Genomic DNA, 8,622 nt, shown 5'->3' on the forward strand with positions numbered 1-8,622 from the left:
CTGAAAGTAACAGATACTCGGAGAACTTCAGAACGGCTTTAGAAATGGTAGGCGCTTAGATGATAGCCTGTTCGTGCTTACCCAATGCATCGAAATCTAGAGTGGAAAATGGCCTTCCTGGACACAAACGGGGCGAACGACAACGTAAGCAGGAAACTCCTGTGGAAAATATTAAAAGAAGAAGGTATCGGTTATGAGATAATAAAGTTCCTACAGGAAATATACCGGGATAACAAAGTAGAAATTACGTGGGAAGGGATAAGAAGTACGGAGTATGTCAAAGTATGCAAAGGATTAAGACAAGGCTGTCCTCTATCACCGGTGCTATTCATGCTTTATATGATAAACCTGGAACGGAGGATACAAGACGTACAGTAACCTAGGTTTTAACCTGTCATATAGATTAGGTGGAAAGGCGGTAGAGCAGCGCCTCCCCGGTTTGACGTATGCAGACGATATTGTGCTGCTAGCTGAGAGTCTGGAAGAATTGCAAACTCTAGTTAAGTATTGCGGAGACGAAGGGGACGCTCTAGGCTTCAGTTTCAGCGCAGTTAAGTCGGGTCTGATGATTTTCAACGGCTCAACTGATCAGGGTCTTAAAATACAAGGCCTTGAGATACCTAGAGTAGCAGAATATAAATATCTGGTGGTATGGGTAAACGAAGGATTGGCATACATTGGAAAGCATGAGCAATCACTTAAGGCCAAAGGGCGAAGGAATGCCGGGATAATGAAGCATAAGGCATTGTGGGGATACAATAGGTATGAGGTTTTGAGGGGTATTTGGATTAATTATGGTGCCCGGACTTACTTTCGGAAATGCGGTTTTGTGCCTAAAATCAGAGGTACCCAGACGGCCACTGACGTCCGACGGACAACCGAACTCGGCCGCAACTCGGCGGCCGATTTCGGACGTCCGCCGGAATTCCGGCGTACGTACGAAAGCGGATGGTCGAATCCGTTCGCCCAGCGGACAGCCGCCGTACGTCCGCCACTGCATTTGCTTTTACACAGCTATGATACAGTTTGTAGTCGTCGTGCTCGTCTGAACTGCGTATAAATCAGTAATGCCGTCAAGTCTGCATTATATGATGCCAGAGCGAATCGATGCGATAGAAAGCGTTTCCATTAAACAGTTTTTTTTATTTTCCGCATGTTTCATCGTTGAATTCTTCCATCAAAAATTTTTGATTAAAAGTTACATGACCATTAAACATTTTTCTTTCATGATGCTTCGGTGAAATTTTAATCAGTGGCTGAATAGACGCAGCAAGCAGCAAGCTCACAAAGAACGAAACCGAACCTATCCTCAAAAAAATCTGAAATGAGCCAATCCAATCCACCTGACAAGTAGTTTAGTCATGGAAGATGGCTTCACGTTTTCGTGTTCTGCATTTTCTGCGCAGTTACAAATACCTACGGCTGTAATGCACTGCTAGCATTGTTTTTGCTGTGGCTTGGTGCGGCTGGCACACTTTGTTCACCCGCCGATTCCAAAGTAAGTATTTCACCGAACTTTTGTTTCTTTAGTGGAACTTTTCTATGCACCGATAGTGGTGAGCTTTTGGGTAAGGAAACAGCTCTGTACAGCAGCCGAACGGTCGAGTGTTTTAGGCGAGACTGACAGGATGGCTCCGCGCCGACTAACTAAAGTGTAGCCTCAAGTCTGAGGGCCATCTTTCTCGGCATTACTGGACGCTGCGCCAGTAAGCCGCGCAACTTCTCTGTCTCTGATAAAGGAGTGCCTGCCCGAGCTTTAAAGGAGTTAATTTGTTAACCATGCGCAACGTGCTGAGTTGTAAAAACTATACGAGAAAACTTTTGCACTCCTCGAGCCTATCGTGCGGCATGCCTACACTTGTGAAAACGTCGCGAGCCCCCCCCCTTTCTTTTTTTTTTTTTTTTTTTTTAATGGACAGCCGCTGATCTTTCTCTCTCGAGCTTTACGGCAACTACAGTTTCTAGAAGGAACGGCTGTAGCTACTAAATAACTTAAGGTTTAGTACTCTCCTTCAGCTTTGACAAACCAGGACAGCACCTTGCGCACGTTGGTCATGCATGTGGGACCGAACCGCGCAGAACAACCGGACAAGGAGATGAGAGAAAAAAAAAAAGTCAGCACTTGTCTTTTTCTTGACCCGTTGTTCTGCGCTGTTCTGGCACGAATTTGACATACCGCCGCCGCTATACAGTTGGGCTGTGAGCTCTGGTGCCTGCAACGCCTTCTTTTATGCAAAACAGGCATACTGGGAGGCCATGCAAGCCGCGGGCTCAAAAAAAAAAAAAAAAGAAAAGAAAAAAAGAAAAAAAAAACACGAGCTGAGCAAAAGTGAGATGAAAACAAAATTGTTGTTGCTTTGTCCTTACAGATATTCAAAGGCTCCTAAGAACTTCACTGCATTATTGACAGCGAGATAATGCCAAAGCTACACTAGAGCCATGCAGCACCTTATAGTGTATGATACTGAGCTTATGTCTTGCACTGAAAGCTCTTACCATGTTCTTAGATTATCATATTAAAGTAGCTTTAAACCCATGCTTGTTAATGCAGTGATAGCCATAAATTGAATCTAGGGCATCATGCTCACATACAAGGCTTCTGATAACCGCCGGTCACATGATGTGGGCTATAGCAGAAACCTGTACCTGGTCATCTTACAAACATTTGTGCAATTGATGCTTTTAATGTGTTGTAAAAGCTTTTGTGTTCTGTTTCTGTATGGGAATGCTTTCCTTATTTAAGGCTAACATTTGGCTTGCTACAGCAAAACCTGTACCTAGTCATCCTAAAAACAGCACCGCAGTTGTTGCTTTTAGTGTGTTGTAAAAATATTTGTGTTCTACTTCTGTATGGCAATGCTCTTCTCGTTGAAGACTAGCATAAGGCTTCCAAAAATTTTTCAGATGCCATTTGCTGTAACCGATTTCATAGGCCAACAGGAAGCAGCACTTTGAGCATGGAAAACTGTCATCCACGGGGGAAAAACAGCAACATCCCTTTGCATTCTCATTTCTTTGGTATGGCTAAAAGTGAGTATTGTATCATTATCTATATTATTAATATTGAATCATGATTGTCAGTGTTGAAGTTGTTTGAGCGTGATGATTTTAAACACACATCCCTTCGACAGGTTTTAGCTTGTTTACATGTAGGATGTAGAACTGGTTTCAACAGACTTTATGCAGCAAATTCTTTTTACATTGTCCACCATGTTACTTTTTGTCATTGTCCATTGAAGTAAATAACCAGTATTTTACGTTTACACAGTCGTCCACTCTTAGCTTGAATGGGAATGTGTGGCATGCAGTTTGCAAAATAGCAATGCATCCGTCACAGCCATGCATCAAGGCTAAGTGGCGTGTGCGTAGAGGGACCAGCCGCTCCAGCTTCACGTCATCTGCCTCTTTGCTCCGGTGTGCAGACGTGCATTGAGGCAAAGTGGTTTATGTGTAGAGAAACCAGGAGCTTCTTTGTCACATCTGGCTGTTTGTTACGGTGTGCAGATGCGCATCGAGGCAAAATGGCTGATGTGTAGAGGGACCAGGAGCTGCTGCTTAACGTCCTTCGCCTCTTTACTACAGTGCACAGCCGTGCATTGATGCTAAGTGGCATGTGCATGGAGGGCCCAGGAGCTGCAGCTTCACGTCTGCCTCTTCACTGAGGTACGCAGGTGCGTATTGAGGCAAAATGGCTTATGCATAGAGGGACCAGGAGCTGCTGTGTGGCGTAGTCTGTATATTTGCTATGGTGCGTATCGAAGTACAATGGGAGTTGGCTCATGTGTAAAGGTACCATGAGCTGCTGCGTCGTGTCGTCTGCCTCTTTACTATGGTGCGCAGGCATGCATCAAGGCAAAGTGGCTTATGCGTAGAAGCACCAGGAGCTGTTGCTTCACATCTGCTATGATGCGCAGCTGCGTATTGTTGGTGGTGGTGGAAAACATTGCCATCAGATACAAATACAGGAGGTTACTCACTAGCTGACCCTGAGGGGGCCTGTCCTGACAAAAACAAGGGGTCCCTAGTTTGGGACCCCAGTGGTGGTAGTGGGACTAGAGGCTGGTACTTCACGCTGTCTGCCTCTTCGCTACGGTGTGCAGCTGCGATGGATGCAGTGGCATCTCAAAAAGTGCATGCCACGCACTCGCATGATCTGCCTGAGTGGACGACTGTGTACCTGCTATAGCTTTGTTATTCATAAAATAAACCTAGGCCAAGTTGGATAAATTATAGCTCACCTCATATGTGGTCAGCAAAGAAAAGCCACTCCAGAAAATCTGATGCATTTACTGTCATAGGATTCTTGTTCATATACATGCTACTGACAAGTCAGATTCTTCACCCTGAGAAATGCCAGAAAAATAACCAAGGGTGCGTCTGTAATAGTCTAGCTTGCTCTTTCTTTGCAGACTTGAGTCAGATGTGTGTTCCATTGCTGTGGGTGGGACAGGTGTGAATCTTTGATTTTAAGCTTGCAACAAGTATTTATTTATTTATTTATTTATGGCGCTGGGTTTGCCACACGGCATAAAAGGTGGTGGTATAGCGTCACAGGAATGTGTGGAGTGCAGCCATGTGCAAGAAGTCACACAAACTGCGTGCATAAATGTTGTTTGTTGTCCATAAGTGGAAATGAGAGTCATTACTTGATGAAAGTCCAGCTTTTTGTAGAATGGTGTTGCGCATATGCGAAGTTCCTGGGCATGTCCATATTAGATGCCGTACAGTGGTGTCGCAAGCCGGTTCTTCGCAGTGTGGGCATTTGTCGGGAACTGGAATAGTAGTACTTTGCCACTGGTGTCGAACGGCGGGCGTAAGAGCCACTCCGACCCTCAGCCGTCTCAGATATACCTCCTCCACCCTTGTTAGATTGGGGGGAAGGGGGTACGTACACGGGGGAATTAGAGCACGTGTACGCTGCCTGAGGGATGCTGATGATGTCAAATGGGTCAGGAGTGGATCCGGTGGCAAGGAATCATGAATAGGTTGTGACACATCATCTGCATGACGAAGCACGTCTGCTGTTATGGTATTCAAATTTTTGTTGTCTTGAACCCAGTGAATGGTTATAGTCACTGGGTAACGGTGACAAGCAGCATGTATAGTCTGTGCGACCCTAAGAGTGCCATGGACTTTCTTTAAATGTTTTAAGGCTTCTTTAGAGTGAGTCATTATTTGTACTTTTTTAAACGTAGGGTCGGCAGGTAACGCTTCTATGGCGTTTAAGATAGCTTGCAGTTCGAATGCAAGAGTTGATTTGGCGTCGGTAAGGTAACTTCGATTGGTGTTCAGGTGAGGGTGGGTTGGGCTTATAAAAGCAACTGAACCACCTGTTTGCAACAAGTATGTTATTGTAGTTTAAAGGCAAAACGGTACTAATAATAATCGTAGCCCCCCATGGCCTTTATCTCCTTTTAATAGTGTTGTTAGACACTGAATTATTAGTTTACTCTGCACTGTTTCTGTCTAGTTAATGTGCGGAGATGTACATATATTTATATGACTTGGAGTTGTCGACTTTGCACTTAGAAACATTGTAGCGTTATATGATGTGTTGCTTTCATTTCTTTAATGATTTCTGTAAGGGACCGGTGGGTATGCTAGGCACCATTATTAGTCTGCTCTTTTTGGGTCACCTGTTCAATGCCCAGCTGCGGCCGTCTCCCACTTGCCCTCGGACAGGAGGCGGAGAGACGCGCACAGAGAGGCAGCTATAGCAGCTACAGTGCTTAACGGAAACGTAGGCAGAGAGGGAAAGAAGTCCCCTCTTCCGAGGACTTTGCTGTCGCACTCGAAGACGCGGGGACAGGCAGTTTGTTCTCGTTGCTGTGTCATGTAGGGGGCTCATTTTTATTTAAGGAGCTTTACAAACAGTATACAACTAAGGGGTCCTTAGTACTCCCATCACCCGAAGGCAGCACAGCTTTGAAACGAGCACCTCGTTTGGAAGAACTGCTTATCGTTCAAAGAAAAATCACTGTCAGGTTGAAGGGTGTAAGGCCCTCTTCCTTGTTGGGGAGCCCATAAAAGTGACAATTATTCAGTGCAGGCGCGCTGAGTGGGGTCTCGTTGAGGATTCCAACCCTGGATGTCAACAATGGTGGGAGATGGCGGCATTGAAAAAGGGCAAGTGTGTAACAGTGACGGTATGATGCGGAGCTGGAGGATGTGGGTTGGCTCTTCTGATGTGGTCCGCAATGGTGCTGACTCGGACGCCCATAATTGCAATAATTGCCCTGTAAAAGGAGCCGCCAAGGATGCAAGCTTTGGGCAATGGTTGCGCACGTGGGACACCGTTTTGATGGGTTCTAATTTTGTTTTTCTTTTTTTTTTCCTAGGGGAGAGAGTTTGGCATGTGACCTAGTGAGCCAATCATTTCGAGGTCCATTCTCTAAATTCCGTTTGTTGTAAAACGAATTTGTTGTCCCTTTTGCATTGCTTGTATTATGGAGAGGGTGAAGAACTTATGAAAGTGGAAAGACATGCCAAAATGTTTGTTAGCCAATCATGTGTGAGTTCGTTGTCATTGGGGATGAGAAATGTGGGCAGAGTCCCGAAGTTAATGAAACGGCCTCGCGGCCTGGAGAACTCGTTCTGAGCTAGATTTTGTTCTCTTTCCTCTTCGACATAGATCATGGTCATTGTTTCACCTCTTGTAAATACGTACATTCATGTATAAAATTTTCAGTTCATCTTCCTCTCCGTGTGCAAGTTGTTGTGGCCAGATGCAGTAAATTCACTATTTTCATTTCTATATAACGTGCCTTTCTGAAGATGGTGAGCTCTTTTGTCCAATCCTGTAAGAAAGCAGCAAAGCGCTCCCAAATCTTCCACAAAATTGTGTGATATCTTTAATACTAACTGCGGCTTGGTGTCACTCAAAACATGTAGTTGAGGTAGATTTCTTTCCCCCCCTCTTTTTGTTCGTTCAAATGAGGACCAGCGGACACTAACTCTTGCTTTTGTAATGCCCGAGGCCCCGCCTTAAGGCAGTACTCCAATGTCAATACCATTTTTATAGCTATGGCTGTCCAACAGCACTAATGTCTTTTATACACTTGTTTTACTAATCTCTTACCCAAGTGGTGGCTTATACTGCGGAGGCGAAAGTCTCTGGACAATATGTCTGGAGATTTTGGACTAGAATCGTGATGTAAACGAATTGTGGCCTTATTTCTCTTGCACACATGAAAGAATTAACGCTCAACTTTCACATCGACAAGTATGGTCCGAGTTTCCTGGTCGATGTGAAAGTTATGTGCTTTGATTGCAGTTTGTGTAGTCCACACACTTGTCCCCGATATTACATAGGGGCAAATTAGGCGCCTTTACAAGGGCAGTTTCTTTGGCGCCCACTACCTTCCCCATAAAAAAACTACAGTGTTTCTTGTGAACAGCTGGCTGCATTTATAAATACCATTATTTGTAATTTGTTGTGCGTAGTTGAGAAATCCATGACATACATGCACAGCTGGTTGCCAGAATTATGCAACCATATTTCAGTAACTAACATCCATGCTGCATGCTGCCGGTAATACATCAGGAGCTCGTGGTTGTCAGCTTTTTGGGTTTTGTGTAACTATAAGCCTTGCTATTGTAATGTCACATATAGCGCTGTGGGTAAACAAATAACTTTACTTTTAACTCTTCTAGAAGCATGAACACTGCGCAATCACTGCGGCGGGCTATGCTTCCACATTGGGCTTTAGCCACATGTCAAATGTCTATCTTTATTCTGCTGCAGCAGCTTGCATGTTATCAGATAAGTTACTTCGTCGCAGCTGTTCTAAGGAGACGCTTTCTAGACGCTTGTAGCCTAGATGTTGATGTCGATATACCCCCGACACACCCAGGGAATGACTTCGGTAGAGGGTACATGGAAACCAGCGAAATGTGCAATTTACAGAACAAAAAGGTAACAATTTTAAATGATGTTATTATTGATCACTTCTTTTCAGGGCAGGAACAATGACTTTAGAAATCTGCCTGTTAAACCGCTCAAAATGCAGGTTTCTGCCGCCAATGCGTACCTGTGTAATACTGCAATGCTCTGGCTGTGCTTTATGTTCATATACAGCATCCTTTATGCTTAGTTTCTCTGCATGTGCACTCCATGTCTTGGGCATTGCTGAGGGCGCATAGCAGCAAGCATAACATGCCATGTTTGGTCAGAGTGGCATGTTCAAAGAGACGACATAAAAACATTAAAATACTGAATGCCAGGTTCTGGTCAAACTACGTTTGTATCTTTTGTTATTCTGCATGGGTTTTGCTGCAGTTATATGACCTTTCTATATAGTATGTGACAGTTCTGAATGGAGATGCATGCGTACAGTGCCATCTGGAAAAAGCAATTGAGAGAAACTGGCAGTTGCCCTTGGAGATGTGTAATCAAAGTTCAGCACAGATAACTTTAATTTCATTTTCCCTTCTATTGCAGGGGGAGCCCAGCCTGCACTTTCCATCTTAGGCCTGAAAGACCAGCAACAGCTGATCGAGCAAATGCACAGGATAGTAACTGCTCCTGGAATCCTGGCCTGCGGAGGCCGCCCACAGAGAACTCGATCATCTTCTCGCTAATTCCGAAATATTAGGTTTCAATAAATACCTTTTCTTCCACCA

General features: G+C 44.6%; 1 long non-coding RNA gene across 1 annotated transcript; it reads left to right on the top strand.

Annotated features, from left to right (window-relative positions):
* Nucleotides 1-1,337: 1,337 nt before the first annotated feature.
* Nucleotides 1,338-8,622, top strand: LOC146206666 (uncharacterized). Its single transcript, XR_014704487.1, has 3 exons — nucleotides 1,338-1,498; nucleotides 2,905-3,030; nucleotides 8,441-8,622. It is a non-coding gene; the product is annotated as an uncharacterized LOC146206666 (long non-coding RNA).

The sequence above is a fragment of the Amblyomma maculatum genome, chromosome 1 (genome assembly GCF_055883805.1).
Source record: "Amblyomma maculatum isolate TAMU_Amacu chromosome 1, ASM5588380v1, whole genome shotgun sequence".
Classification (NCBI taxonomy): domain Eukaryota; kingdom Metazoa; phylum Arthropoda; class Arachnida; order Ixodida; family Ixodidae; genus Amblyomma; species Amblyomma maculatum.